At 41.8% G+C, this 7593-nt stretch overlaps 1 long non-coding RNA gene across 1 annotated transcript; it reads left to right on the plus strand.

The window, feature by feature from the left end:
- The first annotated feature begins 496 nt into the window (after positions 1-496).
- Positions 497-2793, plus strand: LOC113610726 (uncharacterized). The gene is made up of 3 exons (XR_003429199.1): positions 497-709; positions 850-987; positions 1434-2793. It is a non-coding gene; the product is annotated as an uncharacterized LOC113610726 (long non-coding RNA).
- The last annotated feature ends 4800 nt before the right edge of the window (positions 2794-7593 follow it).

Consider the following 7593-nt stretch of genomic DNA (forward strand, 5'->3'; position numbering starts at 1 on the left):
CACTGTTTGTTGAATGAACAGAGAAAAATCTTTAATTCAGTGGAACCTCATCATGTTAAACCCATTAATTCTAACTTTGTTCACATAGAATCTGTGATATTTCTGCATGGGGATATGGTAGGCAGAATTTCTAAAATGACCTCCCAAATCCTTCATAACCTGTGAATATAATGAGATACCACTCCTGTGATTATGTTATGTCATATGATACCATTGGCCTTTAAAAGGAGCCATTAACCAGATGGGCCTAATCTGATTACAGGAGCCATTAAAAGTAGACAACTTTCTCTGGCTGGATGCAGAGAAGGAAAGCAGAAGAGAAGTCAAAGAGATCTGAAGCATGAGGAAGATCTGATGCACCACTGCAGGCTTTGAAGACAGAGGGGTCATGTGCCAGGGAATGCAGGCAGCCTCTAGAAGCTGAGAACAGCTCCCAGCCAATAGCCTGCAAGCAAACGGGGAACTCAGTTCTATAAACACACGGGACTGAATTCAGGACTGTCAACAACCTGAAGGGGCCTGGAAGCAGACTTTCTTCTAGAACCTCCAGATCAGAGTCCAGGCCACAGACACCGTGATTTTAGCTTGGTGAGACTGTAAGCCCAGAACCCAGCTGAACTTGCCAGGACTTCTGAGCTAAGAAACTATAAGATTATGAATGGGAGTTTTTTAAGGAGAGGAAACATTGTTTTAAGCTGCTAAGTTTGTGGTAAGTTGTTACACAGCAATGGAAAACTAATACAGAGGGTTATTAGGGCAGTGGGGGAGGGGAGTTTTACTAAGCAAATTATTAGAGTAAACCAGATTTCAATTCTCATGTTAACCTACTTAAAAACAATTGGTTCCCAGGCAGTTTGTTGAAAGGACTTTGGGGATCATTTGACCCTGAGGAAAGAGGTTGCATCTCAAGCCAAGTCCAATCTCAATTCGCACGGCTACCAGGAGTGCCCTGCGGAGAAGAATTGTGAGGCCAAGCCTGGATTCGAGGTAAAATCAATCTGTAATTGATCGACAACATCTTCCAGGAGCAGAGAACATAGCAGTGATTGTATGCATGACACATAGCTACTATTCCAACTCTAATCCTAACCTACCCATTTGGGAACTACAACTCCAGGGAAAGGATAAGATCACATAGCCAATAAAGAGTAGAACTAGGACCCCAAGCCTCCTAGCACCCAAATCTAACTTTCTTTACACTGTGCAGAGTTTACTAACTTCTGCTGAGCTAAAATATCGATCTTGTTCTGATTCACACCTCAAGACTCCCCTGGCCATGGCAGCAGCCCATGGCTCACATCATGAGTATTGGTGTCTGCCTGCGGACAGAGTCCATCTTGAGAAGCTTACAGTCCTGCAACCCACTATGTGTGGTCAGAGCTGGCCAGTGGAAGGAGACCATTTTTCCTTCTCCTCTCCCTCTCTTCTCCTAGGAAGGCGGAAACAAACTACAACCCTGGCATGAAATGAGAAGGCTTCAGTCCATGGAGAACACCAAAAGGAACTCAGAGACACATGGTGAAAGTCAGTGGACACAGCAGAGAAGAAGCAAGCAACTCACAGACCCTGGGGAACTCCCCACGCCACCATGTTTATTGTTACACACGGGGTGGCAGGCCTCACCAGGCAATACAGAGGCTCCTCTTGGAATCTTACAAGGGCCCTGGCAATGGCCATTTCTTACTCAGGGAGTTGTCTGATATTTGGTTTCTTCTGGAAAGCCTGTGATTATGACTGAACAAACTCAAAAGCAGCCTCTGGAAAAAGCTGTCTGAATTCTCTCTCCAAATAGTTGTTTCTGTAACGAGATAGATCCCAGACCCATCTGTGTGCTCCGGAAGGCTCCTTCCTCTTGCTGGCTTCTTCGGGTTCTGCTTAATGGACTTCTGATTATAGCAGTCCCAGAGTGAGCCCGGCTTATATATGAGGAAAGGAAATCAGCAGGGAACACTCACCTTATGATGCATAGAGAATGAGCTTCTCGCTGGAAATGCAAATTTTGAAGGATGCAAATCTCACTTCTGAATACATAATGGTCCCTAATTAGCTCACAGGTAATTAGTGCAATTACCAAGGGCCAGCACACTCTTAAAGCTGTGTGCCTAGGGTATTTTTCCCTAGGGAAAATAAACTCAAATGGTTAAAATTCCCTTTCAGCAAAGATTATGTTTTTCCACACATTAACACTGAACCAGTCTTGGTTGTATGTGGTCATAAACGTTCCTGTTTACAGCCTTCTTTGTAAGTCATTGCCAGCAGGATCTTAGCTCCACCCTTAGTTCAATAATGAATGAAGCCAGTCTGACAAAGACATAGAGATGTAGGGGAGCAAAATTTGCCACACCAAAATGCCTCTTTGGCATGGGATGATTTGGAGCTGAAAACAATCAAGGCCAAAAAGACTCAGGAAGAAAATTTGACCTTCTCCCTCACTGCCTAAAAGAGGACCTGTTCCAGAAGGGAGCTGTCACCACAGGTAACCGTAGTGTGAACAAGGTGTGGTAGACAGGGAGGGACCTAGCAAAGTCTGTTTCTTAAAATCCCTCTCTGTGTCCCACTGTCTCTGCTGGTGCAGCAAACATTTGTTTACCAAACACTTGCTTTTCAATCTCCTGGTCAATTGCTTTCCTCCCCTTTGAAGTCACAAACCACTACCCCCAACATCCTCTTTTGTCTTTTGCTGAAGATGGTATTTAAAATGGGGACTTGGCCATTTTAGCGAGCTGCTCAGCTTTCCTGGATCTTTCCCATGTATACATGTTATTAAACTTTCATTTGATTTTTTCTTGTTAATCTGTCTCATGTTAATTTAATTCTTAGATCAGCCAGAAGAACATAGAAGGGTAGAGGACAATTTCTTCCTCCCCAGCTATAGTCATCTACTGGGTGAGCCAAGGGCCGGGGTGGTAGGTGGGGGTAGATTTGAAGTTAGTTATAAAGTTCTCAAAGGCATAGGAATATTCATACTTTTAAATTCAGTAAACCCACTGTGGGAACCCTTTTAGACAAAGGAAATCATCCTAAATAATGAAATAACTCTATGCACTGTCTCAGCCTGGGTTGCTCAGACAGCCAGGGTGAAATTTTAAACATTTATGTACCACTCCTTTATTATCAAGGAAGCAGGAGTGGGGGAAAAAGGGAGAATGAAGCAGAAAAGGAGAAAGAACCAACATGGGGGGGCGAGGAGCTACCCATTGCTTGGTGTTAAGCAAGACTGATTATTTGATCTCACAAGACTGTTTTGGGGCTTCCCTGGTGGCGCAGTGGTTGAGAGTCCGCCTGCCAATGCAGGGGACACGGGTTCGTGCCCCGGTCCAGTAAGATCCCACATGCCACGGAATGGCTGGGCTCGTGAGCCATGGCCGCTGGGCCTGCGTGTCCGGAGCCTGTGCTCTGCAACAGGAGAGGCCAGAACAGTGAGAGGCCCGCGTACCGCAAAAAAAAAAAAAAAAAAAGACTGCTTTGAACAAGGCCGTACAATGACCATGAATCAGCACAGTCCATCTGTCAAGAGGAAGTGAAGAAATTATACCCCAGCTTCCATCTCCCATTGGTCAAAGTCTCCCCAATGAGGCATTAATTCCTTCATACTTCCAGGCTGCACAGGTGTGGATGCCAACAAGGCCCCTCAGTGTCTCACACCTCAGATTCCACAAGGGATCCTGGGGCATGCAATGAAGTGCAGTAGGATGTGCACTGAAGTTGGACAGAGTCTATCCGGATGTGGTCACCACAGAGGCAGTTCAGGCTGGACTATATGCCCCAGAGCCATAGAGATGGGGAAGCTAAGAGGATCTGAACAGGACTGATACATGCACAAAAATGTCCATCTCAGTGTGGATTCCAATCAAAAAGCACAACTTTTGCAGTTAAATCATCTTCTCTGTGAATCCTAATTCTACTCCTCACTAGTTGTAGGACTTAGGGCAAACTAATTTCTCAGCACCTAGATTTCCACATCTATTAAATGGAAATAATACCTACCACATAGGAATGTTTCAAGGTTTGAATGAGATAATCTGTGTAACACATGTGGACTAGAACTAAACTTAGCAAAACTAAATTCCCCTCTCCCTATAATAATAAATTGAAAATAACATACATTTCCAACCATAGAGGAATGGTTAAGTAAATCATGAAGCAGCCAGGTAATGGATCTTTTCTGTGCATCCTTTAAAAATGACAGTGGGGACTACCCTGATGACACAGCGGTTAAGAATCCTTGCTCCCAATAATGCAGGGGGCCCGGGTTCGATCCCTGGTCAGGGCACTAGATCCCACATGCATGTCGCAACTAAGAGTTCTCATGCCCCAACTGAGAGCCCGCCTGCCGCAACTAAGGAGCCCGCCTGTCGCAACAAAGACCCGGCGCAATCAAATAAATAAATAAATATATTTTTTAAATGACAAAGAATATGTGGGAAAATGGAAAATGGCTTATGTATCGAGGAAAGGCACAATACAAAGTTGTGTGAGTACAATGCAGGAGGAGGGTGTTGTATGCACACAACATACTATGTGCAAATACTTAGCAACGTGAACATGTGGCATTTCTTGGGGAAAAATTTGAAAACACTAATGAGTAATGCTACTAATGACTAATGTGTTTGGAAAATACTAATGTGTAATGTTAGTCAATACCATTCACTCTTTTTCCTTATTAACAGAATTCCAAATTTGTTCAGAGTGGCAATGTGCCCATCACCAAATGACCAATCATGATTTGTTTCAACCAGTCTGCAAACTCTTTCTCTCCAAATTCCCAACCACCCTAGCAACTGAAGAAGGCCATGTGATATGCTTCTGGAAAAAAAAATGGTCTAATGGAAAATCTGCTCTATGGAGTTTAGGAAAGCTTTGTTTTCCTGATAAAAAAAAAGAAGAGTAATATGGCAGGTGCTGTCCCTTTCCCTTTCTTTCCTTGGATGTAGATGTAAAGTCTGCGACTACAGCAACCATCCTGTGAACATGAGGTGACCAGCATGAAAGGAGGGTCCAGAAATTCAGCACTGTCATTTTTGAGCCATTAAATCAACATCAAAAACTACTTTCAGTCTCTACACATTTATTTGTTTAAACCTCTACGGTCAGGTGTTCTGTTACTTGTAACCAAACCAACTGATATAAGACACCGTGCTAGTCAATTTACATTCCTATATCATTGATTTTTACAGTAGACATTTAAGGTATGTTTTATCAATATAATTCCCAGTTACAAATAAGTAAACTGAGAACCTAAGTGACTTATCCAAGGTCATCGCACTATTACATCTCCAAACCAGAATTCATACTCAATCCTTACCTTAGAGTCCTTTCCACAGCCTCCATAGAACATAGGTGTGTACAGAATACAAGGGAGATTATAAGGCAGAGAAGCCATGAGGCTGGTAAGAGGCACCGAGTCCAGGTTAGAAATGGTGTTGTGTGCCATGCTAGGGGTTTTGACTTTATTGTATGGGTGAAGAGAGCAGCAATATGTCAAGACCTACTCTTCAGCAAACATCGCTGCCATGTTCCCAAGGCATTGTGCATGATAGAGCTCAATAAATAATAAATGAATCCACCCATCAATCAATAAACCAATAAATAATCGGATAAAATTCTCCATGTACACATGGAGAATGAATCAGAGTAGACAAGGTTAGAGGCAAGAAGACCATTTAGGGGATAATTGCAATACCTATTCCACATGAGAGATGTTAAGTAATGAACTATGGCAGTGTCTATAGGACAGGAGAGGGGAACAAATTCAAGATCAATTCAGAAAACAGAATTGATAGGGTCACAATTCTCACATGGCTACCGGCTTGTCTTCTTAAAAGAATATTCTTAAAAGAATATTTTTATTAAGCCACTTGGCTGACCAAAAACCTGGTTTCCCACTACTTGCAGATAGATTACATCCTAAAGTTTGCCACCTGGCATTCATGGCCCTTCATTAGATTCTAGCTCTAAATCTTCAGAGTAACTATTCATCAAAAACTGTTGAATAGAAAGACAAGTTAATTAATTATTTAATTTGCATAACATTTAATCATGTACAAATACCTTCATCTACATTATTTATTTGTTTGAGTCCTCCCTCATTTGCTATTAATTGTTTCCCAACAACCATGTGAGTTAAGCAGAGGCAGGACTGGGCAGTTACAAGTTGCATGGTCTTACAGATGAAGAAACCAAGATTCAGAAACACCAAGTGTGAAGTTGACCCTCTGGTCAGACCCTCCCCATCTGCTGCCTCTGTACTCAAAATGAATCCTATACTGCAACTTGACCCCAAGGTCATGGTCAACTTACTCAGCTTATTGGCCCCAGAACAGAGGGCATGCCTGGTATCCACTGACTCTGTCCAAATCTCAGATGAACTCATGATCAAATCCCACATCCAGAAAGGTTTCTGAGCAAGAAAACTGAAGTCATCACTCTTAACCCAGAAATTGGTTTACAGATCTCTGTCCCACACAGATGGGTCATAAACTGCTCTGTTGAACACTCTGTCAAATATGAAACTTCTGAGAGCTTTTCAATGGGCAAAGATGGTTCTAAATCTTTCACAAATCTTCTCCTAATGATTGCTGTGGCAAATATTTTCCCTCTGGCTGGACTGTATGTCAATATCTAGAGTTTCTGACTAACCATATCCTCAAGTCCATTCTCTAGTAGGTCTGTGTCTTTATTCCTGGCTTACCCCTAGGTTCTTCATGACTTTTTTTCCCTTAAATTCCATATATATGTGTTAGCATACGGTATTTGTCTTTCTCTTTCTGACTTACTTCACTCTGTGTGACAGACTCTAGGTCTATCCACCTCATTACAAATAGCTCAATTTCGTTTCTTTTTATGGCTGAGTAATATTCCATTGTTTGAGGCCACCCACTGAGGTCCTTGGAGAAGAGCTTCAAGTGAGTATTAATTTCCCTTATGTTTGTAGCCCCCAGAGGTTCTATCTTCTCTCACTAGTCTGTACCTGCCTTTAACATTTTGTTTAAAATCTTAGCTGAATTCTTACAAATATCCAGAAGCATCTGCCCCAGGTAAGCCAGTACATATGTCCTATCTCTCCTTCCTTATTATTCAAGTCAGTTGGTTTTCCTACAGCTTCAAGTCTCTGGTAGATTCAAAGAAAGTCGTGAATCTGTAGGTTTTCAAGTGTTGTTTTGGTTATAAGCGTAGAAATTATTCTCTTTTCAGCTCTCTACATCACAAACAGGAGGCAGAGTTCCTGATGTGGATTATTTTAAAATTATAAGACACTGTGTTCAACTTTATACTAATAAATTTCAAAATGTATTTATTTCTGCAAATCTTGTTTTCAACTTAAAATTATAAAATATTTTGCTATTATTATGAAAGATTGGAGATAGGTAACTGTTATTTTTTTCTCTCTTTTTTTTTTTTTTTTTTGATAACCTGAACTCAGTGGGACACAAACCTAAATTTTGTTTCTTTCCAACCACTGCAACCTTCAACTCTGCCTTGTCTGTTTCTCTTATCAACACCCTGATGACATTGAGGGCAAAACCTATAGCTTTCTGGTCAGTTTTAGATAATTTTTTTTTTTTTTTTTTTTTTGCGGTACGCGGGCCTCTC

The sequence above is a fragment of the Aethalodelphis obliquidens genome, unplaced genomic scaffold, assembly GCF_003676395.1.
Source record: "Aethalodelphis obliquidens isolate GAN/ISIS:26980383/991018 unplaced genomic scaffold, ASM367639v1 scaffold65, whole genome shotgun sequence".
Taxonomy (NCBI): domain Eukaryota; kingdom Metazoa; phylum Chordata; class Mammalia; order Artiodactyla; family Delphinidae; genus Aethalodelphis; species Aethalodelphis obliquidens.